The sequence below is a fragment of the Heterodontus francisci genome, chromosome 27 (genome assembly GCF_036365525.1).
Source record: "Heterodontus francisci isolate sHetFra1 chromosome 27, sHetFra1.hap1, whole genome shotgun sequence".
Lineage (NCBI taxonomy): Eukaryota > Metazoa > Chordata > Chondrichthyes > Heterodontiformes > Heterodontidae > Heterodontus > Heterodontus francisci.
The window spans coordinates 10,891,879-10,919,869 of NC_090397.1; the positions used below are offsets into that span (position 1 = coordinate 10,891,879).

Below are 27,991 nucleotides of genomic sequence, written 5' to 3' on the forward strand. Positions count from 1 at the left end.
TGATCTAACTGAATGGCAGAACAGACTTGAGGGGCGAATGGCCTCCTTTTACTGTACAAAGATGGTCTGTGTAGCAGACTGGATTTTGCATTTTTCACAGTTTAAGTTAGATCATAACCACAAGTATAGCAAATATTTAATAAGAACAGCCATAAATAGATCAATATTTGCATAATGTAATGCTGTGTTTGCATAATATAAATTAGCATGTGGTACAATAACAGTGATACAGTACTAGTCTGTAGGAAAAACCTCATCATTACTTTCAAAATCAATAATATAAATGAGGCACTTTTGTGCAGCTGTAAATTTCATTTGCTTTTACTATAATGGTTTCCAACAGAATAGAAAGATTGTCTTATTAAATTTTATGCTCAGAATTTACTCCAGTAATGAATACTTGGCTCAAAGACTGGTTTGGAAGAAATGGGTTTTGATTCATGGGCCACTGGCACTAGTACTGGGGAAAGTGGGAGCTGCATTTGGAATGGTCTTCACCTGAACCCTGCTGGAACCAGTGTTCTGGTGAGTTGTATAACTAGGGCAGTAGCGAGGGCTTTAAACTAAATAGAGGGGGAAGGGATCATGTGAGGGGAGATATGGTAAATGAAAGGGAAACAACAAGGTAATACATCAGGGTAGCAAATTGGGTAATGATAACCAGAGTGTGGCGGGAAGGGACAGACATGCACCAGCAGATAAGGCAGAGATTGCAAAACTGGTAAAAAGACAGAATTAAAGACTCTGTATCTGAATATGCACAGCATTTGTAACAAAACTGACGATTTGTTAGCACAGACAGAAATAAATATGTATGACCTGATAGCCATTACAGATACATGGTTGCAAAGTGACCGAGGCTGGGACCTGAATATTGAAGTGTATTCAACATTTTGAAAAGACAGGAAGTTAGTAAAAGGTGGCGGGTTAGCTCTGTTAATTAAGGATGTCATTAGTATAGTAATAAGATATGACCTTAGCTCAAAACAGCAAGATGTAGAATCAGTTTGGGTAGAGATAAGAAATAGGAAAGGTAAGAGGTCACTTGTGGGAGTAGTTTATAGGCCTCTATAGTAGTTACACTGTAGGACACAATATACACGAATAAATAAATGGGCGTGAAAAAAAATTCAAAAATCATAGGTGACTTTAATCTACATGTAGATCAGGCAAATCAGATTGGCAAAGGTAGCCAGGAAAATGAGTTAATAGAGTGTATTCAAGATAATATCTTAGAGCAGCACGTTCTAGAGCCAACCAGGGAGCAGGCTACTCTAGACCTGGTAATGTGCAATGAGACAGGATTCATCAATAACCTCATGCTAAAGGAACCTCTAGGCGACAGCAATCATAACATGACAGAATTTCAAGTGCAGTTTGAAGGGGAGAAGTGTGGGTCTAAGATTAGCGTTTTAAACCTAAATAAAGGTAATTACAAGGTATGAAGACACATCTATCTAAAGTGAACATGGAAACTAGGTTAAAAGATGCAAAAGGTGCAGTCGCAGACTTTTAAAGAGATATTTAATAACGCTCAGCAAAGACTTATCCCAGTGAGAAAGACTCTTTGAGAAGGATGCATCATACGTGGCTATATAAGGAAGTTAAGGATAGTATCTAATTAAAAGAAACACAGTACAATTCTGTGAAGATTAGTGGCAAGTCAGAAGATTAGACAGATTTTAAGAACCAGCGAAGGATGACTAAAAAAAGAGAGGAATTAAAGTATGAGAGAAATCTAGCTAGAAATATAAAAACAGATAGTAAGAGTTTCTACAAGTATTTAAAAAGGAAAAAAGTAACTAAAGCGAGTGTTGGTCCTCTAGAGAGTGAATCTGGGGAATTAATAATGGAATTCAGGTATTTTGTGTCTGTCTTCACTGTAGAAAACTTAGAAAACTTCTCAAAGATACTTGAAAATCAAAAGGCGAAAGGGAGCTTCATGCAATCACCATCATCAGGAAAAAAGATACTGGGAAAACTATTAGACCTAAAGGCTGACAAGTCCCCGGGACCACATAACCTGCATCCCAGGGTCTTAAAAGAAGTGGCTACAGAGATAGTAGAGGCTTTGGTTATAATCTTCCAAAATTCCTTAGATTCTGGAAGGGACCTAGCGGATTGGAAAATCGCAAATGTAACACCTTTATTCAAGAAAGGACGGAGACAGAAAACAGGAAACTATAGGCCAGTTAGCCTAACATCTGTCATAGGGAAATTGCTAGAATCCATTATGAAGGATACTTAAAAAAGGGGGTGGTGGGGAGGGGGTGGTGGGGAGGGGATGTTAGGGGCTGTTGCTGCCCTGGCAGATGTCCCACATTCAGCAAATGTTAGCCTTTATTACAGAGGAATTGGAGTATAAGAGTAAATGGCCTTGATGCGACCACACGTGTGTACTGTTTTGGTGTCCCTATCTAATGAAAGACATACTTGCCTCGGAGCGGGTGCGGAGACAGTGATTCCTGGGATAAAGGGATTGTCCTGTGAGGAGTGATTGAGTAGACTAGGCCTATATTGCCTAGAGTTTAGAAGAATGAGAGGTGATATCATTAAAACATATAAAATGTTTAAGAGGTTTGGCAGGGTAGATGCTGAGAAGATGTTTCTCCTAGTTGGAGAGTCTAGAACTAGGGGGGAGGTCACAGTCTCAGGATAAGGGGTCAATCATTTAGGACTGAGATAAGGACAAATTTCTTCACACAAAAGATTGTGAATCTTTGGAATTCTCTACCCCAGAGAGTTCTGGATGCTCAGTCATTGAGTATTTTCAAAACAGAGATCGATAAGATTTTTGGATACTAAGGGAATCAGGATATGGGGATAGGGCAGGAAAGTGAAGTTGTTGTAAAAGCTCCACTATAATTGTATTGAATGGCAGAGCAGGCTCAATGGGCCAAATGGCCGACTCCTGCTCAAGGGCCAAATGGCCGACTCCTGCTCCTATTTCTTATGTTCTTATCTTCTGAACTGTAGCAGGGCGTTGTCTATTTTGGGCCCAAAGTGCTTGCTACTGCAATGCACAGCCGATGTAAAACAACTGTCTCAGCCTTTTTGTTTAAGCAAAGTATGTTGGTTAGCCATGTAACAGCTAGGCACAGCATAAGAATCCCATCTCACACCATTCTTAAAGCTGCAGTACAGCAGAAAACAAGCTTGAAGAGTAGAATGGAGGTGTGAATGTTTCTAATGTGTCACCATGGAAACTTGCTGCTAGAGTTAACAAAAGATCTGAAGGCGGGGGAGGGGTGGGGGGCAAGTGAGAACAAGATGTACAAGTAAAACAGTGCTAAGGGACAGCTCAGAGGAACAGTGCACTGGAGCAGCAACATCCTGTGCTGTGCAATGAACGAAAGAATATTTATATAGCGCCTGTCATGGCTTCAGGATCTCCCAAAGCACTTTGCAGCCAATGAAGTACTTTTAAAGTGTTGTCACTGCTGTAACGTAAGGAAATGCAGCGACAATGTGTAAAAAGTCAGATCCCACAAACAGCAGTCAAATAAATGACCAGATAATCTGTTTTAACGGTGTTAGTTAAAGGATAAATATTAGCCAGGGCTCCCTTGTTCTGCCATTGGCTCTTTTACATTCACCTGAGAGGACTGTTGGGGCCTCTGTTAAACGTCTCATCCAAAAGATGGCATCTCCAACAGTGTAGCACTCCCTCCGTGATGCACTGAAGTGTCAGCCTGGATTTTGTGCTTATGTCCCTGGAGTGGCATTTATCTGTCTCAGAGGTGAGAGAGTTCATTGAGCTTGGCTGACACAACAGTCCGGAGCTTCCTTTTGGGAGAAGAATCCAAAGGAACACGCATTGTGCTGCTGTCACATAGCGTGATTAACAGAGCTCGGCTCAGAGCAAGTTGGGCAGGGCAGATGTGTGACAAAGGGAGAGTCGAACGAGGGGGAGGAAGCAGAAAGAATGGAACGATAAATTTACCTCTTAAAAAAAGAGACTAAATAAGAAATATTGGTTAAACATTTAACCTTTGAGCCAGACACACTGAGCTTCTCTAATCCATGAATAGAGTCGCTAGGAGGCAGTTCCTCACTGTTACAGATTACACTTTAATTGCTAACTTCAGGGTCAGAGTTGAGGACAGGAAAAGTATTTCTTTCTGTTCTTGGGAACTCCCCGTGAATGAACAAACATTTTACAATTGCAACCTTCAATGTGTCACTATTGTGATGACATTATAGATCGTGTGTTCAAGTTATTTCTGTGTACTCATAACTTTGGCAGTGCATTGTGATCAGATGATCCGTATTATATTGGGAGCGTGCTCTGGTACTCAGTGCTAGTCTCAGCAATAGGATTTAAAGGAACTGACCCTCCTTATAAGCTGGCACCGAGACAGGCTCAGCTATTGGGAATTTATAAATGATTAAATAAATGCACCTCCCACAAATACAAGCAAAGCATCCAACCCAATGGGATGCCTGTTTCTGATCTGACAATTGTGTTTAAAGCTTTCGTTCCTTCATTCGCCAAGCTGTGGCTGGACTGATGAGAGGAGCCTGATTGTAAGGCAGCGACTTGATATATTGGTAAGTAGACTGTGCAGAGGTTAAAAAGTATCTGGACCCAGGAGCAGAGGCTAGGGAAATGGTGGAAATGATTGAGAGGCTGAGTTGCTTTATGTTTTGGAATCATCAGCTTCTGTCAGACCTCAAACTATTTTGAACCCAGTGACATTAAACTCTGAAGTCCCAGTAAAGCAGATAATGCTAACTGAACTACAGTATAGCCAGATGGGTGACCGTGTAATAAAAGCAAAATACAGCAGATGCTGGAAATCTGAAACATGAACAAGAAATGCTGGAAATACTTAGCAGGTCTGGCAGCATCTGTGGAGAGAGAAGCAGAGTTAACATTTCAGGTCAGTGACCCTTCTTCAGAACTGTAAGTGTGTTTCGTTTGTTCGGTGGTTTTTGATAATCGTCCCAGCAGAAAGATAACTGAAGTACAAAAATAGGAAGGAGACATCCTGTAAAGTCTCATTTGATTCTCTAACTTAAAGGCACAGAGATTCCAATGTGTGCTATCGCACTTGTTCAGTGCATCAGAACTCATCTGAATACTGCATTTGGGGTAGGGTTGCCAACCCTCCAGGATTGCCCTGGAGTCTCCAGGAATTAAAGTACAGCCCAGGAGGAAAATCATCGGGGCATTAAAAGTAAATGTGTTTTTAAAAATTTTTATTGAACAGTTTCATTTATCAGTTATAAAAAGCTGTTTGACTGATGGTCAAGAATCATCCAATCAGGTAATGAAGAGTCTATTCACTTTCCAATTGGTTGGGAAGACGGTGTGCCACAATAATGGATGTGTCGGGTGACCAATGGCGGGAGTGCAGGGCAGGATGGCTAGAGGCAGGAGGTCATGTGATGAGACCTTTACCAATATGTCTAACCAGAGTTGGCAACAATACTTTAGGGGAATTCTGATGTACATGAGTGCAATAAGTGTCACTCCCACATTGGCTGAATTTTATTGGGGTGCCGCCGTCCACAGCGGCGCCTTTTGAACTCAGCGCGGCGCCCACATTCAGCGGCCCTCACAGAGCCCCCCTAATATTACGCGCCGGGGCTCATTAGCATCACTGTGCCGAACCTCCCCCCTGTTATTACATGGGCAGAAGTGGAACATTCGGCACAGTGAGGAACCTTTTGACAGTTGTGCAGCAGGTGCTGAGGCCCTATTTTCAGCGCCCCAGCACCTGCTTCCTGACAGCTGTCAAAGAAATACTTACCTGACTGCTGAAGAGTGGGGCTGCTGTCAATCTGGCAGCAAAGCAGAAAGTGCTGCAGAGATCCAGCAAGTCAGGCAGCATCTGTGGACAGAGAAGCAGAGTTAACTTGTCCAAGTTCACAGACCTGGAAGTTAACTCTGCTTCTCTCTCCACAGATGCTGCCTGATCTGCTGAGTTACCCAGCACTTTCCGCTTTGCTGCCACATACTTACCCTGCTGTGTCCCAGTGTCCCTGTGAAGTTGCGATCCTCTTCCCCCACTCAAGTGTAACATTCCTTCTTGTAGGCGTGCCTCACCTGGGTAAATAATCTTAAATTTACACATTCCAGGACTGAGACTTAAATACACCATAAAGTTATTACAGAGAACACACTGACACAAATGGGAATGAATGGGTGTCAAGTAAATACGTTTTTCACTAAATGTTCCTCACCAACATGTGTGTCCTTTTCTCTGTGCAAATGATATGTGCCAGCATGTGGCGCCAATGTCACATCTCCTTCCACCATTGGCCCTTCTGAAGGGCCAATGTATGTAATAACATCATTGCCATGCCGCTATTACACGAGTGTCTCCACGGACTCAGTGACATGGACATTGGCTCAGTCAGCTGTTGCCTCTAATGGTTTACACAGAGATGCTGCAGGTGTGGACTGGTGCACAGCAGGTGAGCGAGAGTGATGTATGGTTCGCAGAGCTCATGTCGGTTCCTATGGAGCAGAGAGCCTTTGTTTGATAAGCCACTTCCGTACATCCCTACCTCATTGCTAGCCCTGCGTGCAGAGTCTGGATGCCATCTGTCCTGCCATGCGTCTTTCATGTTGTAGGTCCTCAGCATCCTCATAGTCCGAGGAGGAATCCTGTTGATGTCTCTCCTCATCAAGCCAGGCCTGGCCCCTATTGGGTGCATAATTGTGCAGAGCAGCAAAGAAAGGAGCTGGCCTTTTCGGCCAGTAGTACAGGGCATCACCCTATCCATCCAGGCATTGGAGGTGCTCTTTCAGCATGCCAATCTCCTGCTCAATGGTGGCTCATGTAGCTCAGTGGCTGGTATTGTATCTCTCCTCTGCAGCAGTGGTGGGGTCTCTCACTGGTGTCAGGAGCCATGTCTGCAAAGGATAGCCCTTATATCCAAGAAGCCACCTCTCCATCTGAGCCAGTTCAGTGAACAGCGGTGGCAGCTGGGCCTGAGAAGCGGTCACACATTCGCTGCAAGCATCTGCGTTGTTCACATACCAGCTTCACCTAGATTGAGAGGGGTCCTTTAATGGTGACGTCTGCAGGTGGTAGCCTGGCAGTAGGCCTGATGGCCACATGAGTGCAGTCCATGAACATTACAACCTATGGTTCTCCGCCAATGGTGCTGAAACCAGTGGCCATCTGGGCCTGGCTGTGAGAGTCCGTCCTGAAGTGGAAGTACTCACTGGCCCTCCACCAAGGCATTGGTGACCTTCCTGATGCAGTGGTGCACTGCTGACTGTCTGACCTCACTAAGGTCTCTGGTGGGCCCCTAAAAGGCTGAAGAGGCGACAGGCTTGGGAACCGCTGCCACTATGAGGAACAAAGGCCTGGGATGTCCACTGGAGCCCATGGGCTGCAGGTCATCCTTGAGCAGGGCACAGAGAGGTGTCACCACCCTCCCTATATGCGCAATCTCCTCTGACACTGTTGCTCTGACATCTGATGGCATGTCATGTGGGGCCTACAGATGCATATCAACTGTAATGGCGAGCGCCCCTTGGGGGCTGCTGCTCATGACCGGGGGCCTCTACGTGGATCGCACCTGCCTGTTGGTATTGCCTCTGGCGCATACAGATCTTCACGTGCAGAGGATCACACAATGTAGGATGAGCCATATCTATTTCCATGTGATAAATAAAGTTGAATCCTGCATGTATTCGAAGGTTCCTAACAGGGCAGGGATTGGTGTTAACAGGTACATCAGCTGCTTTCCTGGATCAACTATGTGGCGTGCCATGGCATTGCCCATCTTGGCCAACACTCAGAGTGGCACAATATGACCACATCAAGATCCTCCCAGTTGAATTGATTGCCCCCACCATCCATAAAACCTTAATGCTCCTGTCCTTTCCAGCACCCTCCCCACACACAAGGTACCTAGTGTGCAATTGCCCCCTCACAAACACAGAGCGTACACTGTTAACAGAGGAATGGTACATGGTATCTCCCTTCATGCCAGCACAGCTTTCCCTCCAGTAATCCCAGACCCCCTCCATTTCAGAATGCAGAGTTAGACCCCTGCAAATTCCCCCCTCCCACCTCCCTTTAAGAATGCAGAATTCGACCCTTTGTGTATCCCCTCTCCTTCCTCCCTTCTGTAATGCAGAGTGAGGACCCACCAGCTTTTCAGATCGTGAACGGGATGGCACATGACGGCCGCCCGTTCAACGAAAAATCCGGCAGTGTCGGTGGAGAGGTGGCGGGCTGCATAATCAGCATAGGTAAGTAAGCATTACCATATGTTGATTGTGGTACCGCCGCTGTGCAGTGGGTGGGCCGCACCTAGGTCCCGCCGCCGGTAAAATGTGGCGGGCCTGTCCCGACGTCATGGGTCAAGGCAGGCCTCTCCCCGCAGCATTTTACCGGCCCCTGCACCGCGATCCGTGGCGTCGAGGGGCCGGTAAAATTCAGCCCATTGTCTGCTGAGAATGATCATATCTTGCTGAACAGACAGAAACATAACGGCAGATTGGAAATCCAGGTATCAAGGTGCGGCCACTTATAGCAGAATGGATCTGTGCAAGAGGAGGGGAGCCACTGGAACCCTAACCCTTTGTTGCAGGGCATTCAATTGTGGAAACCCCTCGGAGATTTCAGCAGGTGATGGCGACCAAGGCCATGCCCAATATCAGCGCAGGTGCTGGCGGGCTAAGATATAGACAGCATCTCTAACACCTGGGACAGTGCTTGATGCTCAGTGTGTCTCAGGACCTGGGGATTGCTGGGCCCCACTGAATATCTCTCCTCCTGCTCCTCAGGCTACACTGGCCTGAGGCTCTCTCCCACTCCACCTTTCTCTGCACTAACCATTAAGTGGCTTTTTGTTTCTTGTCTTATAAATTGAAAGAAGTACATCAAAACAGGATTGTCTAATTTGCATGTTATTTAATTTCTGCAGGTGGTGGAAATCTGTAATTCTCTCTCCCTAAAAGCCAAGTTTGCAGAAATTTTCAAGACTTAGATTGATCAAGTTTTTTTATTAGATCGTGCATTAAGGGATAGGAACAGAGGAACTGGAGGAGGCCATTCAGCCCCTTGAACTGGTTCTGCCATTCGATTAGATCATGACTGAGTTCTGTCTTAATGACACCTGCCCAGCTTTGTTTTGTGACCATTAATACCCTTCCCTAACAAAAGTCTATCAATCTCAGTTTTGACATTTTCAATTGACCCCTCAACAGCTTTTTGGGGGAGAGAGTACCAGATTTCCACTAGCCTTTGTGTGAAAAAGTGCTTCCTGACATCACCCCTAAACGGCCTAGTTCTAATCTTAAGGTTATGCCTCCTTGTTCTGGACTCCCCCCACCAGAGGAACTAATTTCTTTCTATCTACCTGATCAAATCCTTTAATCATTTTAAATATCTCAATTATATTACCTCGCAATCTTTCATGTGCAAGGAAATACAAGCGTAGCCTAGTCCTCATAAATTAACCCTTTTAGCCATGACTGCCCTCTCAGGTGGTTATAAAAAAATCCCATGGCACGATTCTAAGAAGAGCATGGGAGTTCTCCATGGTGTCTGATTCAATATTTATCCCACTAAAATAAGCAGATTATCTCGCTGATGTTTGTGGGAGCTTGCTGTGCACAAATTGGCTGCAACAATGATTACACTTCAAAAGTATTTCATTCGCTGTAGAGCGCTTTAGGACATCCTGAGAACGTGCTATAAATATACTTACTTTGTATATGTTGAAGAATAAATAGTTTACATAGAAAAACATAGAACATACAGTACAGAAACAGGCCATTCAGCCCAACCAGTCCATGCTGGTGTTTATGCTCCACTCAAGCCTCCTCTTAATCATTCCTCCTATAAACCTGTCAACACAACCCTCTGTTCCCACTTCTCTCATATGTTTATCTAGCTCCCCTGAAATACCTCAACTGCGCCCTATGGTAGCAAGTTCTCTATTCTCACCACTCCGGTAAAGAAGGTACTTCTGAATTCCCCATTGGATTTCTTGGTGACTATCTTATATTGATGGCTTCTAGTTTTGCCCTTCCCCACAAATTTTGTTTAATCCATTCATGGGATGTGGGTGTAGCTGGCAAGGCCAGCATTTATTGCCCACTGTTAATTGCCCTTCAGAAGGTGGTGGTGAGCCAGCTACTTGAACTGCTGCCACTGCAGTCCCTGCAGTGTAGGTACACCCACAGTGCTATTAGTAACCCTTCTTCCTGTGCTTACTCAATCAAAACCTTTCATAATTTTCAAAACCTCTGTTAGGTCACCTCTCAGCCTTCTCTTTTCAAGAGAAAAGAGACCCACTCTGTTCATCTTTTCCTGATATGTATAACCTCACAATTATGGTAACATCCTTATATATTTTTTTTTGCATCCTCTCCAGGAGGTCTTCTACTTTTTATAATATGTAGACCGGAACTGTTCACAGTAGTCCTCCACGTGTGGTCTAACTAAGGTATAATACAAATTTAGCATAACTTCTCTACTTTTCTATTCCTCTGGAAATAAACCCAAATGCTTGTTTTATTTTTTTGCAAATGGCTTTATTTTACGCCCCCCAAAAGAGTGGGATGAGGGGGAGGTGGCGTAAAATGGAGTGGGAAACTCTGGGAGCCCTTCCCAACCCGCTCCCACCTCCGCTGCCACTTTACGCAGGGCGGCAGTGGCAGAAAAACGGCCCACCCTCCCCAGGGCCAATCAAGGCCCTTAAGTGGCTGGCTCGCGTCTGCCCAGGGTTAATTCCCGGCCCTTATTTTTCTTACCAAAATGTAACATCTCATATTTATCTATATTGAAATTTATTTGGCAATTATATGTCCATACTGCAAGTTCATTAATAACTTCTTAAAATTTGTTGCAGTCCTCCTCAATATTGACCATCCCCACACGCCAAATTTATTGTGGTCCACAAATTTAGAAATTGTGTTTCTGATTCCAAAGCATTAATAAAAATTGTGAACAATGGTGGTTCCACCGTTGATCCTTGTGGGACCCCACTTCCCACCTCTGTCACCCTGTGATGGAAACTACACCTGACAAATGGAAACATATTAGTTTTGTCATATGGGACACTACTGAAACAGTCTTTTAGTGGACATTGCACATAACTTGTTTTAAAAAGCCAGCAGAGCTAACCAGCTGAAAACATGGTTGCACATTTGCATTCTGAGAGACATTGAATAGAGAGAATGGGAGTGCTCCCTGATTCAATTAACAAGATTGGTCTAGGCAATCATAATAATCAACATTCTTTGTCTGTGTAAGAGCCAGGACGCCACATTCCACCGAGTGTGACTGGAAAGCTTTGAAATCCAACAACCCTCCCAGAAGATGCTGTTTTGAACAAAGAGATGGTCACATGACTTACCTGCTGGCCAGACTGTCCGCTTTTTTGAATTGTGTCACACAGAAAGGAAACAGACTGCAACTGAACTCAAAGAAGAAAGCACCTTTCTCTCTGTCTCTCTCTCCAGCAAAGTCCCAGGAAAGCCTCAAGACTACAGAACATTATAGGTGACCACCGAGAAGACAATTGAAACCTCTCTTTGGCCTTCTGGTACCAGAGAAGCAAGTCTGAAACTGTGCACTGGACCCCAGCGAGAACTCCAAGACCTCAACCTCAACCAAGGACTTTACCTCAAAGATAAAAGACAGTAACTGAATTCCATTTATTGCCAACCCTACTTCAAACCCCCTTCCCCCAATTCTTTCTTTCCCTCTGTATCTATTTGTGTGTGTTTATCTCGTATGCATGCTAGCGTGGTTGTGTCGCATATTTTAATAATTTTAACCGAGTTAGAGTGATAAGGCTATTAAACTTACATATTTCTTGTTTAAACCTAAGAAAACTTGCCTGATTGGTTTATTTGCAATTACAATTAGAGAGCAGTGAGCAAGGACTCACTGAGGTGGTAAGCTAAAAACACTGTTTCAAAGATAAACTCTGTTATGGCCAAACCAGAAAACGGTCAAGAGGGGAACCTGAGATCCCTTCCTCACCCGGTTGTAACAACCCTAATTAGGTACCTTTACCACTACTCCCTGCTTTCTGTCTTGCAGCCAGCCAGCTATCCATTCTGCTACTTGTCCCCTGCCTCTGCATACTCTGACCTTATTTATTAGTCTGTTAAGTGGCACCTGATCAAAGGCCTTTTGGAAATCCAGATAGATTACATCTACTGAATTACCCTTGCCTGCTCTCCCTGTTACTTCTTCAAATAATTCAATGAGGTTGGTCAAGCTATACTTTCCTTTTTGAAATTCATGTTGTCTATTCAGTATTTTATTTTTGATTAATTTCTAGATCTCTTTCTGTTTTCTCCTTCAGTGGCGATTCTGTTATTTTTCCTTCCACCAATGTTAAACTGACTGGTCTATAGTTACCGGGACATGTTCTATCTCTCTTAAATATAGATTTAACATGAACTACCTGCCAGTCCTCTGGCACTACACCTTTATCTAATGAATTATTAAATCTGTGTAATGGTGCCTCTGCTATCTTTTCCCTAGATTCTTTTAAAGTGCATGTTAACCAAAACTCATTTACGATATCAGCAAATAGCTGTTAAAAGGGGACATTGAATGTGCTGTAACAGCTGCTTGAAGAAAATCTTCACAGCTGCTGTAATCAGCTGGCATTGAAGTCTGTCATAATCCCAGTTAATAATATCCTTGTAATTGGGACAAATTAAATCCGTGGCAGTAGCTCTGTAATTAAGCAGTGGTGGGTTTGAAGGGGATATTGTTACACAGACTGTGGTGTGAGGTTTGGGTGACGATGCCAGTGAACATTCCAAGGTGATATTGTGGCTTGTTGGAATCTAGTCAATGATAGAGATTCCCCATTATCTAGTCACAGTCTGGAATGAATACCAGCCTGTATTAATCTGTCAGTGTAATCTTCTTCTTCTTCCTCTTTCTTCTTTGACCTCCTTGTCTCGAGAGACAATGGGTAAGTGCCTAGAGGTGGTCAGTGGTTTGTGGAGCAGTGCCTGGAGTGGCTATAAAGGCCAATTCTACAGTGACAGACTCTTCCACAGGCGCTGCAGATAAAATTGGTTGTCAGGGCTGTTACACTTCTGCCTTTTTTTTTGCCGACTGCTAAATCTCTTCGACTCGCCACTGTTGAGCCCCGTCTTTATGGCTGTCTGCCAGCTCTGGCGATCACTGGCAACTGACTCTCACGACTTGTGGTTAATGTCAAAGGACTTCATGTTGCATTTGCAGATGTCTTTAAAGTGGAGACATGGACGGCCAGTGGGTCTGATACCAGTGACAAGCTTGCTGTACAATGCGTCCTTGGGGATCCTGCCATCTTCCATGCGGCTCACGTGGCCAAGCCATCTCAAGCGCCGCTGGCTCAGTAGGGTGTATATGCTGGGGATGTTGGCCACCTCAAGGACTTCTGCATTGGAGATACGGTCCTGCCACCTGATGCCAAGGATTCTCCGGAGGCAGCGAAGATGGAATGAGTTGAGACGTCGCTCTTGGCTGACATACATTGTCCAGGCCTCACTACCGTAGAGCAAGGGAGTGAGGACACAGGCTTGAAACACTCGGATTTTTGTGTTCCGTGTCAGTGTGTCATTTTCCCACACCCTCTTGGCCATTCTGGACATAGCAGCGGATGCCTTTCCCATGCGCTTGTTGATTTCTGCATTGAGAGACAGGTTACTGGTCATAGTTGAGCCTAGGTAGGTGAACTCTTGAACCACTTCCAGAAAATGGTTGCCAACATTGATGGATGGAGCATTTCTGACGTCCTGCCCCATGATGTTCGTTTTCTTTAGGCTGATGGTTAGGCCAAATTAGGCTGCAATCCTGTCGATGAGTCTCTGCAGACACTCTTCAGTGTGGGATGTTAATGCAGCATCATCAGCAAAGAGGAGTTCCCTGATGAGGACTTTCCGTACTTTGGTCTTCGCTCTAAGACGGGCAAAGTTGAACAACCTGCCATCTGATCTTGTGTAATACTTCTGGACAAACACATGATTTTTCCTTGGTAGCACTCTTGCCTCTGCATCAGAATGTGGTGGGTTCATGTCCCACTCCAGGGATTTGAGCATAAAATTCAGGCTGACATTACTGAGGGAGTGCTATACTGTCGGAGGTACTGTCTGCCGGCTGAGATGTTAAACCGGTGCCATCTGCCCTCTAGGGCGATGTAAAAGTTCCGATGGCACTATTGAAAGAAAGGGGAGTTCTCCCCAGTGAACTGGCTGATGTTTATCACTCAATCAAAACCTAAAACAGGCTATCGGGCCATTTATTTCATTACTGTGTGCAAATTGACTTGTGTTTCCGACATTATCACACAGACAACATTTCAAAAAGTACTTCTTTGGCTGTAAAGCTCTTTGGCATGTTCTGAGGTCATGTAAAGCACTATATAAATGCCAGTCATTTCCTTGTTCCTCCTAATTGTTTTGTGAACTTGTACTGACATCGATATGCAAATGTTTATAAACAGGCAATGATGAAGGTGAATTAAACTTTCAGAAGAATACAGATGGCCAAGTATATATTCCTTTCTTCACTTGCTAAATTCTTTATTGAGACTGAAACTGGGAATTCAGTTTGGTTTGATTTCAATAGTAATAAATTCCTTGGAGAACATTGTGACAAAAAATGAAATATTTGGAAAACAGAACTAGGTAGCAGAAACCATAGAAACATAGAAAAATAGGAGCAGGAGTAGGCCATTCGGCCCTTCGAGCCTGCTCCGCCATTCAATACGATCATGGCTGATCATCCAACCTCAGTAACCTGTTCCCGCTTTCTCCCTGTATCCCTTGATAGAGTCATAGAGTTATACAACACAGAAACAGGCCCTTCGTCCATGGTGTCCGTGCTGGCCATCAAGCACCTATCAATTCTAATCCCATTTTCCAGCACTTGGCCCATAGCCTTGTATGCTATGACGTTTCAAGAGCTCAACTAAATACTTCTTAAATGTTGTGAGGATTCCTGCCTCTACCATCCCTTCAGGCAGTGTGTTCCAGATTCCAACCACCCTCTGGGTGAAAACGTTTTTCCTCAAATCCCCTTTAAACCTCCTGCCCCTTACCTTAAATCTATGCCCCCTGGTTATTGACAACTCCGCTAAAGGAAAAAGTTTCTTCCTATCTACCCTATCTATGCCCCTCATAATTTTGTATATCTCAATCAGGTCCCCCCTTCAGCCTTCTCTGCTCTAAGGAAAACAACCCAGCCTATCCAGTCTCTCTTCATAGCTGAAATGCTCCAGCCCAGGCAACATCCTGGTGAATCTCCTTTGCACCCTCTCCAATGCAATCACATCCTTCCTATAGTGCGGTGCCCAGAACTGTACACAGTACTCCAGATGTGGCCTAACTAGCATTTTATACAGCTCCATCATAACCTCCCTTCTCTTATATTCTATGCCTCGGCTAATAAAGGCGAGTATCCCATATGCCTTCCTAACAACCTTATCTACCCGTGCTGATTCCTTCAGTGATCAATGGACAAGTACACCAAGGTTCCACTGACCCACTGTACTTCCTAGGGTCCTACCATTATTCCCTTGCCTTGTTAGTCCTCCCAATATGCATCACCTTACACTTCTCAGGATTAAATTTCATTTGCCACTGCTCTGCCCATCTTACCAACCCATCTATACCATCCTGTAATCCAAGGCTTTCCTCCTCACTATTTATGACACCACCACTCCAGGGGCACCTAATCCAGCTGACAGGTTCCATTGCCTGTTTTTGCTCTCATCTGTTGTTAACAAATCCTTCCCATTCCAGAACTTGCACACAAAATCTAAACTGAGATTACGGTGTAATGCTGAGGGAGTTGGGAGTGCCAGGGATCTATTACATCATCTGTTCGGGTGGAATACCTGAAGAAGAACATTGAGTTTTCTAGGTGTCCTGGTCAATATTCTTCCTCCAACTAAAGCAGACTAACTATTGCAATGCTCACCTGGCTGGCCTCCCATCTTCCATCCAGCATAAACATGAGCCCATCCAAAACTCTGCTGCCTGTATCTTAACTTGCACCAAGTCTCCTTCACCCATCACCCCTGTGCTTGCTGACATACATTGGCACTCGCTCTAGCAATGCATTGAATTTAAAGTTCTTATCCTTGCACTTCCTTTCATGGCCTCACCCCTCCTTATCTCTGTAACCCCCTTCATCCCTACAACCAAGAATTCTGAGATCTCTGGATTCCTCCAACTCTGGCCTCTTGCTCATCCCCAGCTTCTGTTAGCCCACCAGTGATGGCCTTGCCTTCAGCTGTCTCGGACCTAAGCTCTGTAATTCTCTCTCTAAACCTCTCGACTTCCTTCTCCTCCTTTGGTCACCTGTCCTAATATCATCTTATGTGGTTCAGTGTCAAATTATGTCTGATTATTCTCCTACAAAGCACCTTGGGTCTTTTAATGACTTTAAACCCCCTATTGTTGTAACTGGTCATTTCCAAGGACACAATGGGCTGGATTTTAAATGCCCTCTGCCACCGGGAACAGTGGCTGGGGAGGGGTGGGGTGGGGGGGGGGGGGGGGGGGGGGTGGCGGTGGGGCAATGAAGATCAGTACAGGGGAGGCCCACCACCGACCCTGATGCCGGCAGGCCCAGGACCGATCCTCAGTGGTGGCGAGGCCTCATTGTGGCCACCCCTCCGCTCGGCGACAGGACCTGCAATAAAATATGTAAATACCTACTTACCATGCAGCCCGCAGCGATTCTGCCATCACGTTGCCATCTTCAATCTTGCCACCGACAATGCCGCACCTTCGAATCCCTATTCGGGGAAAGGTAGCACAACACCTGTGGGGAGGGGGGAGGAGATTTTTTTTCTCTCTGCGGGATGGGGGGAAACAGGGTTAGAATGCCTCGGATTGATTGGTGGGGGTGAGGGGGTGGGGTAAAGGACAAAGGTGCCAAACATTGGGTAGGTGGTGTGGGGGGGGGGGGGGGGTGGGGTGGAGGTGAAGATCAAATAATCAAAATAGGAATTCCAGGAGGGAAAGGGCAGGAATGTTGTGATATGCTATTAGGGGGATGGGAGAATGCATGGAAAGGTCATCTCATTCAGTTTCCCAAAATTTTCCATTGACTGGCCTTTTAAATTTTAAATCTCCATTGAGGGCTGTTAGCCCTTTAAAAATGGCGACGGCGCTTGCGCATTGGCGCCGGACGGTGTTGCTGGAGACGGCTCGTGCCCCCCTCACGTCATCACGGGCGGGCGCCACTGCCATGCAAATGAGCCACGTGTTTGAAATCGCAGCGGCTCCAGTGCACCGTGACGTGGTCCCCGTGCGCGTGATTATTTTACGTCTGTCGGCTACTTCCGCGGCGGAGTCTTAAAATGCAACCCAATAAATCAGTACACAAATGCAAGCTCTTTTTTTCTTCCCATTGTAAGTAATTGTGGTGCCAAAAGAAAAGTAAGGACATTAAAAATGTACAAGAAGTTCAGGAAAGGAACCAATGGACCTCTACCATTTCGGCTGGCTCATATTATAAACAGAGGTGACAGCAACGATAGAATGAAAACCTGGAACCTACCACTTCTTTTGAAGTCTCTGTGCACTGTACATTAAGTCCAAGTTCCACGGTCAGCTGCACTTGGTGTTTTAGGATTCTTTTGACCCATTTTCCAATGACTGGATTTGGAAAATGTTGGGTGGTTGAAAACAAAGTGTATTTGCACAAGTTTTTTTTAAAAAGCACTGAGGCATAATAATATTAAAATGCTAATGACTTAGACATTGATGTTGGTTCCTCGAAGACTAAATAATAAGCAATTTGTTAGTTTGTTTTGATAATGCTTAAACATTGTGCAGTTGCTGCTTTGGGAAGTGCCTGGTCCCGGACCTTTGACAGAGGTTGTAAACAATGCTTCCCTCCTGGCTGCGAACGTAGGGAGATAATATTAGAGACAAAAACAACACTGAGGAGTGGGAATGGAAGTGGGTGGGCATCATCCCATCCCGAGCCATTTTTGGGAAGGCCAGATAGTGGGAAGAATGGCCATCCGCCCACAAGCAGAAGGTAGCTTGTTAAGTAAATTAAAAGGCCAATTAAGGCCATGGATCAGAGGACAACTGGAATTTTTCAGTCACCCTATGGGGCCCACTGTGGCATTTGGAGCACAACAGCTGCCTGGAGCCAGCCTCCCAGCAGAAAACCAGGTCAGCCAGTGCTCCAGGCAGGCTTTGAGGCCCTTTCCATCCACACAATGGGCCCAGCAGTTGTGGTCATTTTTTATTTCAAAATTTTAAAAGTGCTGAAAAGGTGCCTTCTCTCTCTCTTACCTGCAATAGCGGGCTGCAGCTCCGTCCATGCTGGACAGCCTCCTATTGGCCTTCCAGCTTCAAGAGCCCACCCACCATCCTTAATTGGACAGTGAGTGCACCCTCTGCCCACTAATTGGCCAATTCAGGGAAAATCGCTGTCGGGTGACTGCTCACAGTGCGGGGTCGGAACCCCCATTTGACCCTGACATCGGGGTTCAGACCCAAAACGCAAAATCCTGCCCTGACAGTCAGACTTCTAAAGAGAAAGTTACAAGCGCTTTCTCTAAGACTTGGAAGTTAGGATTCAGCAGTGATTATTTTGCTCATGTCAAACAAAATGACTCACTGAAGTAGGGAAATGAGGCGTATTCATTATTTTTGTACTTTTATGTACAAGGCAAGTCCATTAAGTTCAAGAATATCTGTTGCTCTGAATGTTCACTGGCTGTGTAATGAAACAACTTAACAACTTGTGCCTGGTCTTTCTCACCAACTCTTTGCTTCCTTCAGAAAGATTATAGATTACTTTTGAGGACCACAATTTAAAACCACAATTCCTAGATGGGGGATGCACTGTTACACTCCTAGTCACATTATAGGTAGATATTGGGCAGTTTTGCTCAACTCCAAAATGTAAGGGACCTGGGACCCACTTACAGGAGTGCTAGATGCCCCTGAACCCAAGAAGATATCTAAAGCATACCTGGAATTAATAACGATGAACCCCCACCTGATTTAACAAAGAATGAAATGAAAGTACTCTGTCAAATATCCTCTTAAAATCCCACGGCTCAGAACAGAAGCTGCAGTCATTAAAGGACTTGAACTTCACATCAGGAGACTGAACTTTAAATCTGTATCAGGTGCCCTACATAAGCCAGATTTGTTCGTGTATCCTATTAAAACTTCACACAGGTTAACCAACCTGCAACACAATGCAATTGAATTCACTGGACCTTACGATGCACGAAATGGTGCAGTTAATTATCCAGGGGAAAGATTACCTCTGGTCGCCATGTATTAGACATTGTAAGCACTGTGGGAACGTTCCCTTGGGGTAGATCTTGACTTTGTGCGATATTGTTAAGTGGGCGATAGAGTATCGGAAACCCATTTTACATCTCCCTGTGACTCGTTTTATGCTATGGCACAGTCAAAATTACTCCCCCATCCCATCTTTTTAAATCCCCTGCTACTCTTGGAGAAAAGAAAGACCTCGCATTTAAATAGCACCTCACATCCCAAAGTTCACAGTACTATTTGGACTCATGACAACAGTTGAGGGATTAATACTGTCCAAGATGCCTCCCCTAACTCTTCTTTACACGGTGTTGTTTGTTCAGTTCCATCTCCCCGAACAGGCAGATAGGTCCTCAGTTTAATGTCTCATCCAAAAGATACATATCTGGTAGTATAGCACTCCCTCAGTATTGTGTTGATATGTCAGCCTAGATTATATGCTGTGGTTATGGAGTGGGACTTGAACTCACAATCTTCTGACTCAGAGGGGAGAGTGCTAATTAGATGCAGGAACTATCCATGCAGTCTTCCCAGTTAAGGAATTTTTCATTAAGCGATGCACATGTCTTGTGTGTGGTACTGACTAAACATTTCACACACACACTATCTTCAGTCCTATTTTTCTATGTGAAAATATTTTCTCAGCCTCTATAAGGACCCTCATGGATAATACAAAATTCCCTAACTAAATGGCCTAACAAGTGATCTACTCTCAATGTTTCTCTGGAACCAACTACTGCAAGGTGCTCGAGCATGGCCTACCTGACACACTTTTCCAGCCAGCTTACTTTCCAATGGTGAAGCAATAAAGTTCCTGGCATGACACAAACAGGGGGCTTGCAAAGTGGTTTCAGAATGTATAACAGGGAATGCCAATTTAATATAGCATCAGGCCATCTTCCTGTCCATTCATTCCCTGATTTTAAATTCTGTCACATCTTTAAAACCGAGACAGAAGAGCCTGTCAAAATCTGTGTTTTTCTCCAAATGAGCCATGTAGACTAATCAACTCCTCACTCCTCATAACTTATACTATCCCATGAAGTGTAATCTTATTCCCACTCTCCTGCTCACTCCTCATACACTTCAATATCTCAGCTAATGTAATCTCACTCTCCTGCTCACTCCTCATACCCTATAATACCTCACCCAATCTAATCCCTTTCTCCTGCTCACTTCCTATACACTTTAATATCCCACACAGTGTACCCCACTCTCCTGCTCACTCCCCATACACATTAATATCCCACTCTGTCTAATCCTACCATTTGCTCACTCCCCATACTTCTTAATATCCTACCTACTTGAATACCACTTCCATGCTTGCTCCCTGTGTCATCTAATATTGCCCTTTTTTAAAACTGCCTATTTGTATACAGCAACAGTTTGTCACAAAGATTTCAGGATTCTATTGTCTTCTGTTTGAAGAAATATTTCTAATCGCTCCATTAATTCTTTTCATTTAATTTAATCTTAAATTTGTAACCTCTTGTTGCTTGTCATTAACCAGTTGAAACAGTCTACCTTTTGCCCTATCATTACTCTTGATGATCTCCATCTGGGCTATCCTTAACTTTCCCAGCTCTGGTCAGAAAACCCTCATTTTCCAAGTTTCTCTATATAACCCTCATCCCTGGTAACACCCTTGTGAATCCACACCGCACCTTTCCCAGTATTTTCTATTCCTTCTGTAATGGGATGTCCAAAATTGTACACAATACAAACTACGATCTTAGATGTAACTTACATAAATCCTTGTTTGTGCATTCTACATCTCTAGATATAAAATCAAACAGCGAGAACAAACACTTCTTGGCTTTGGTGAGGCTAATGCCACAAATCATCCAGCAATTTGCAAAGGATTGGAACTCATGATGTTTCTCTTCTACTCTGCAAATTGCTGCTTTTTTATGGTTTAATAACAGCTTGTGGCTTTAATGTGTCATTCTAATGGCGTGACTGCCCAACTTCTGACCCAAGGTTTCTCTTTACATAATCCTGGGTCTTATCTGCTGCTCATGCTGTACTTTAACCATTCCCATTGGTTTTGGTGACAAAAACAGCCTCGGCAACTTATCATTATTGTGTATACGTGCTTCATAAGAAGGGACTCTGTGCATGACCTTGAAGAATGCAGTAGGCTGACTGTAATCTGGTGTGATACAAGCCTGCTTTTAGTTTCATTATTTTATTGATATAGCATGGAAGAAAACCTTGGAGACAGGTTTCGATTGGTGACTGGGCATTGTTCAGTGATAAGGAGGTTGTGCTGTCATTTCCACACTTTCAGGGTTGGGAGGAAGTGTTAAATTCAGTTATACTAAAAGTGTATTCTAATTCGAATCCCAGCTTCTGAGATACAAGAAAAACCCTTTCTGCTTCTTGGCACTCCTCTATTTGTTGTGACATATTTTCAGTTACATCTTATGGTGTTAGCTGTGTAACACACTTCCTTCTGAGTCAGAAGGTTGGGGTTTCAATTCTCACTCCAGAGCCTTGAGCACAAACCCTCAGTGGAGTACTGCACCACCAAAGGCACAGTCTTTTCAAGGAGATGTTAAGTCAAGCTACTGTCTGCCCTTTCAAGTGGATGTAACAGATCCCATGGCACTATTTCAATGGAGAGCAGAGGAAATCTCCCTGATGTCCTGATCAATATTTAGCCCTCAACCAACATTGCTAAAACAGGTTATCTGGTCATTTATCTCATTGCAGTTTGTGGGATCTTGCTGTGCACAAATTGGCTGCTACGTGTTATACATTTTAACAGTGATTACCCTTTAAAAGTACTTCATTGGTTTTTTTGGGTTGTCCTGACATTATGAAAGGTGCTATATAAACACAAGTTTGATACAGTGCCACACAAGAGACTTGTGAGCAAATTTATAGCTCATGGAGTAAAAGGGACAGTAGCAACATGGATATGGAATTGGCTGAGTGACAGAAAACAAAGAGTAATGGTTAATGGATGTTTTTCGGGCTAGAGGAAGGTTTGTAGTGGAGTTTCCCAGGAGTCAGTGTTGGGACCCTTGCTTTTCCTGATATATATTAATGACCTAGACCTTGGTGTACAGGGCATAATTTCAAAGTTTGCGGATCATACGAAACTTGGAATCATTGTGAACTGTGAGGAGGATAGTATAGAACTTCAAAAGGACTTAGACAAGTTGATGGAATGGGCAGACAGGTGGCAGATGAAGTTCAATGCAGAGAAATGTGAAGTGATTCATTTTGGGAGGAAGAACATGGAGAGACAATATAATAAAGGGTACTGTTCTAAAGGGGTGCAGGAGCAGAGGCACCAGGGTGCATATGTGCATAAGTCATTGAAGGTGGCAGGGCAGGTTGAGAGAGCGGTTAATAAAAAATACAGTATCCTGGGCTTTATTAATAGGGGCATAGAGTACAAGAGCAAGGAAGTTATGTTGAACTTGTATAAGACACTAGTTTGGCCTCAGCTAGAATATTGAATCCACTTCTGGGTGCCGCACTTTAGGATAGATGTGAGGGCATTGGAGAGAGTACAGAAAAGATTCATGAGAATGGTTCCAGGGATGAGGAACTTCAGTTATGAAGATAGATTGGGGAAGTTTTGGATTGCTTTCCTTGGAGAAGAGAAGACTGAGAGGTGATTTGATCGAGGTATTCAAAATCGTGAGGGGTCTGGACAGAGTAGATAGGGAGAAACTGTTCCCACTCGTGAAAAAATGAGAGGGCACATATTTAAAGTAATGGGTAAGAGAAGCAAAAGTAACATGAAGAAAAACTTTTTCACGCAGCGAGTGGTTAAAGCCTGGAATGTGCTGCCTGAGTGTGCGTTGGAGGCAGGTTCAATTGCAGCATTCAAAAAGGAATTAGACAGTTATCTGAAAAGGAAGAATGTGCAGGGTTACGGGGAGAAGGCACTAAGTGAATTGTTCTTTTGGAGAGCCGGTGTTGACACGATGGGCCGAATGGCCTCCTTCTGCACTGAAACAATCCTGTGAAGTCTTTCTTACTGTGAAGGACAGTAAGGACTAAATTCACATGGTGCTAAAGCTCAAGGTGACATGTTGTTCATATTTATCATAAAGCATAGCACCAAATTCAACAGCTGACAGCTGACAGCTGTCTCAAAAACTGCACATGCCTATATTTGCCTAATTTAAAAAACTAAATAAACAAAACAAAAAAAAAACTTTCAATTTTGATGTCAGGTTGAAATAATGAATGTAGAATTCATGAGGTCTTGTGCAAATTCAAATATCCGTCTTTCGGATGAGACATTAACCCAGGCTGCCCTCTCAGGCGGATGTCAAAGATTCCATGTCACTATTTTGAAGCAGAGCAGGGGAGTTCTCCCCAGTGTCCTGGCCAATATTATCCCTCAATCAATGTCACTAAAAACAGATTATCTGGTTATTATCACATTGCTGTTTGTGTGAGCTCGCTGTGTGCAAATTGGCTGCTGTGTTTCCTAAATTACAACAGTGATCCCACAAACAGCAATGTGATAAATTGCTAGTTAATCTGTTTTAATGATTTTGATTGAGGAATAAATATTGACTAGGACACTGAGGAGATCACCGTTGCTGTTCTTTGGAAAAGTGCAATGGCATCTTTTACATCCACCTGAGAGGGCAGATAAGGGGAACAGGGAGGTTATGTGAGATTAGGATATTGCTCATGTGGAGGATAACACCAACATGGCCTGGTTGGGCAGAATGGCCTGTTTCTGTGTTGTAATCTCAGTGTAATTCTATAAACAGGATTCTGGTTGTATTGGCCTGATCTGATGCCCTAGTGTGTGATAGCATGAGGCCACATTGACTAGAAGGACCCAGTGTTAACTCCTGGTCAATGCTGAGTTCACAATACCATCTAGGGCAGCAGTTGAAGTCTACAATTGACCGCAGCAAGCCTGGGCTATGGAAATGAAAGAGATGAGTCATAGTGAGAGTTGTGAATCACGGAATAAAATCTCCCACCACTTCATTAGCTGGATATGAAAAGGGGGGGAGGGTCTTCTCCTGACCTGAAATGTTGGGTCTCACTGTGGAGCACAGGGAGTTTTTCATAACATATTGTGACTGTGGTGTAAAAGAGGGAAGTTATTTGCATTGAATGTCCAAGCATATCAGAGGAGCAATTCCACAGGTGTCTCTCTGTAAGTCACTTAAAGGACTTTTCATCAAAGATACTGTGACACTTCCACTTAAATGTTGCCTGCAGTGAAATTCACTTTCTTATTCTGTAATTCTGATTCTTATATACAGTGAACACTATAACAACTGCATCATGAGCTAGGCCGTCAGTTATAACTGCACCCACTCCTAGTGCTCCAGTTTGGAGATTGGAAACACGTCTTGGTATTTCACTAAGCTGCTCCTTATCCTTCTTAGTATTAAATAAAGACGAATGCAGATTTACTGCACATTCCTGAGCCATTTTCTGTGCACCTTAGCCCAGTGATAGATTTAGAAAATTTTACATTGAATTGAAAGCAAAGAGGAAGTGATCACCAACGCAGTAACGTCACAGGCAGTTGAGGTCACCGACCATTTACAATTTGGAAATCAGTGACGATCCTGGCACTGGTCGTAGCGTGCAGTAAGAAACGGTATTGCCAGTTTTGACAGCAACAGGATGCAGTGAGACAATTTGTGTTAAGAGCTGTCAACAGGTCATTAGGAGTGACATCAGCCCAATCAAGCTGTCTGACCTCCTCATGTATGTTAGCACTGCCCCTTTAAATAACTTACAAACAAGGTTGATTTTAATTTTCCCATACAACTCAAGCTCTGATGTTTTGACAGACTTCAGTTATGTGGTGAAATTAGAGAAACTGGCATTGCTCTTACAGCAGAGAGGGTTAAAGGGAATTTGACAGTTGTTCAAAATCATGAGGGGATTTGATAGAGTAGATACGTATTTGGCAGGAGGTTGGGAACCAGAGGGTACAGATTTGTGATAAGAGCCAGAGGGGAGATGAGAATATTTTTTACAGTGTGATGATATGATCTGAAATGCATTGCCTGTAAGGGCAGTGGAAGCAGATTCAATAGTAACTTTCAAAAGGGAATTGGATATAAACTTGAAAAGGAGAATTTTGCAGGGTTATAGGTAAAGAGCGAGGGAGTGAGATTAATTGGATAGTTCTTTCAAAGAGCCAGCACAGACATGATGGGCCAAATGGCCTGTATGCTGTAACATTCTGTGTGTGACAGTGGCAAAGAAAGTTGTAAATTGATCATTTACATCCAGTGTACCATCTAGTGAGTGTCTCATTGTTTTTTCCTGGGCTTTATGAATAGTTTAACTCCTGTTGTTAATAACCACAGGATGGAAGATGATTTATTTTCAGTGTTGGAGAACAGCTTGCATTGAAACTAAAAGCACATCCTGTTCCAGTCCCTGCCATTGACTGAAAGACTGAACTACTTCAGAACCAGTCTGGACAATCACTTGGGTCTTGTGCTTGGTCTTAATGCAGGTTTAACAGAGCTTTATTGTGCAATTGCATTTCAACATCAGTGTAACAATAACAAGCAAAATAATGTAGCAAAATGCCCTAAGGTGCTTACAAAGTCACAAAATCGTTACAGTGCAGAAGGAGGCCATTCGGCCCATCCTGTCAGCGCTGGCTCGCTTGAAAGAGCAATTTCCTAAATTCCATTCCCCTGCCTTCTCCGCTTAATCCTGCATATTCTTCCTTTTCAGATAACAGTCTAATTCCCTTTTGAATGCTGCAATTGAACCTGCCTCCACCACGTTCTCAGGCAGCACATTCCAGACCTTAACCGCTCACTGCATGAAAAACGTTTTCTTCATGTCACTTTTGCTTCTCTTACCAAATACGTTAAACCTATTCCCTCTCATTCTCGATCCTTTCAGGAGTGGGAACAGTTTCTCTCTATCTACTCTGTCCAGACCCCTCATGATTTTGAATACCTCTATCAAATCATCTCTCAGCCTTCTCTTCTCCAAGGAAAACAGTCCTAATTTTTCCAATCTATCTTCATAACTGAAATTCTTCATCCCTGGAACCATTCTCATGAATTTTTTCTGTACTCTCTCCAATGCCCTCCCATCTTCCTCAAATGCGGTGCCCAGAATTGGACTCCAGCTGAGGCCGAACTAGTGTCTTATACAAGATCAACATAACTTCATTGCGCTTGTACTCTATGCCCCTATTAATAAAGCCCAGGATACTGTATGCTTTATTAACTGCGCTCTCAACCTGTCCTGCCACCTTCAATGACTTATGCACATATACACCTAGGTCCCCCTTTAGAATTGTACCCTTTATTTTATATTGTCTCTTGATGTTCTTCCTACCAAAATGAATCACTTCACATTTCTCTGCATTGAACTTCATCTGCCACCTGTCTGCCCATTCCACCAACTTGTCTATGTCCTTTTGAAGTTGTACACTATCCTCCTCACAGTTCACAATACTTCCAAGTTTTGTATCATCTGCAAAATTTGAAATTGTGCCTTGTACACCAAGGTCTAGGTCATTAATATATATCAGGAAAAGCAATAACAAGAGCGATGTCAAGAAAAATTTTTTTGACACAGAGCCACAGAAGGAGATATCAGAAGAGATGTGACTAAAAGCTTGGTCAAATAGGTAGGTTTTAAGGAGCATTTTAAAGGAGGAGAGAAGGGCCAAGACAGCTGAAAGCATGGCTGCCAGTAGAAGGGTGATTAAAATTGGGAATGTGCAAGAGGTCAGAATTAGAGGAATACAGAGATCTGAAAGGCTTGTGGGGCAGGTGGAGGTTACAAAGATCAGAAGGGGCAAGATCATGGAGGGAGCCAGTGTAGGTCAGCAAGCACGGGAGTGATGAGGAACAAGACTTGGAGCGAGTTAAGGTACGGGCAGCGGAGTTTTGAATGTGCAATAGTTTATGAAGGGTGGAAGATGGGAGGCTGTCCAGGAGAGGGTTGGAATAGTCAGGTCTAGAGGCAACAAAGGTGTGGACGAAGGCTTCAGCGGCAGGTGAGCAGAGGCAGGGGCGTAGTTAGGCATGTTATGGAGGTGGAAGTAGCAGTCTTGGTGATGGAATGGATATGTGGTTGGAAGCACATCTCAGGGCCAAACTCAACACTAAGCTTGCAAGAGATCTGGCTCGGCTTCAGACAGTTGTCAGGATGTAAATAATGCCCAGGAAATGAAGTTTGTATTGGGGAACAAATACAATGGTTTCAGTTTTCCCAATATTTGGTAAATGTAGAGACACGCAGTGTAATAAATCAGAGACGGGTCCAGAGAGGTGGTGGTGAGGTAGAGCTGAGTGTCATCAGTGCACAAGTGGAACCTGATGTGATTTCAGTGGATATTACTGAGGGGTAGCATGCAGCTGAGAGATTGGAGGGGGCCAATGACAGATCCATACAGGATGGTGCAGGAATGGGTCGAGAAGCCATTACAGGGGATTCTTTGGATGACTCAATAGAAAGTAGAACAGAGCAAAGGCAATCCAAACTAGCTGGATGACAGAAGAGAGGCGATGGAGGAGGATGATGTGTCAAATGTGTCGAAGGCAGCAGACAGATCGAAAAGGATGAGCAGGGAGAGTTTACTATGATCACAGTCACAAAGACTGACATTTGTGGCTTGGCCAAGGGCTCTTGCAGTGCTTGTGTTTGATTGTAACACAGGGTTTATCAGAGCTTTATTCTGCTATTGTTCAAGTTTAAATATAGAGACATAATCGAGGTTATGGAGCTGTAGATCACTGCTACTGATTG

General features: G+C 43.9%; 1 protein-coding gene across 4 annotated transcripts in view; it reads left to right on the forward strand.

The window, feature by feature from the left end:
• Positions 1-27,991, forward strand: part of tmcc3 (transmembrane and coiled-coil domain family 3) — a 150,956-nt gene that overhangs the window by 68,330 nt on the left and 54,635 nt on the right. Inside the window, exon 1 of one of the 4 annotated variants that reach the window (XM_068058803.1) lies at positions 4,284-4,551. The exons of the other annotated variants lie outside the window; for them this stretch is intronic. The gene's annotated coding sequence lies outside the window, so the exon portion shown is untranslated. Of the gene's footprint in view, positions 1-4,283; positions 4,552-27,991 lie in introns of those variants that run through there. 4 annotated transcript variants of the gene reach the window in all.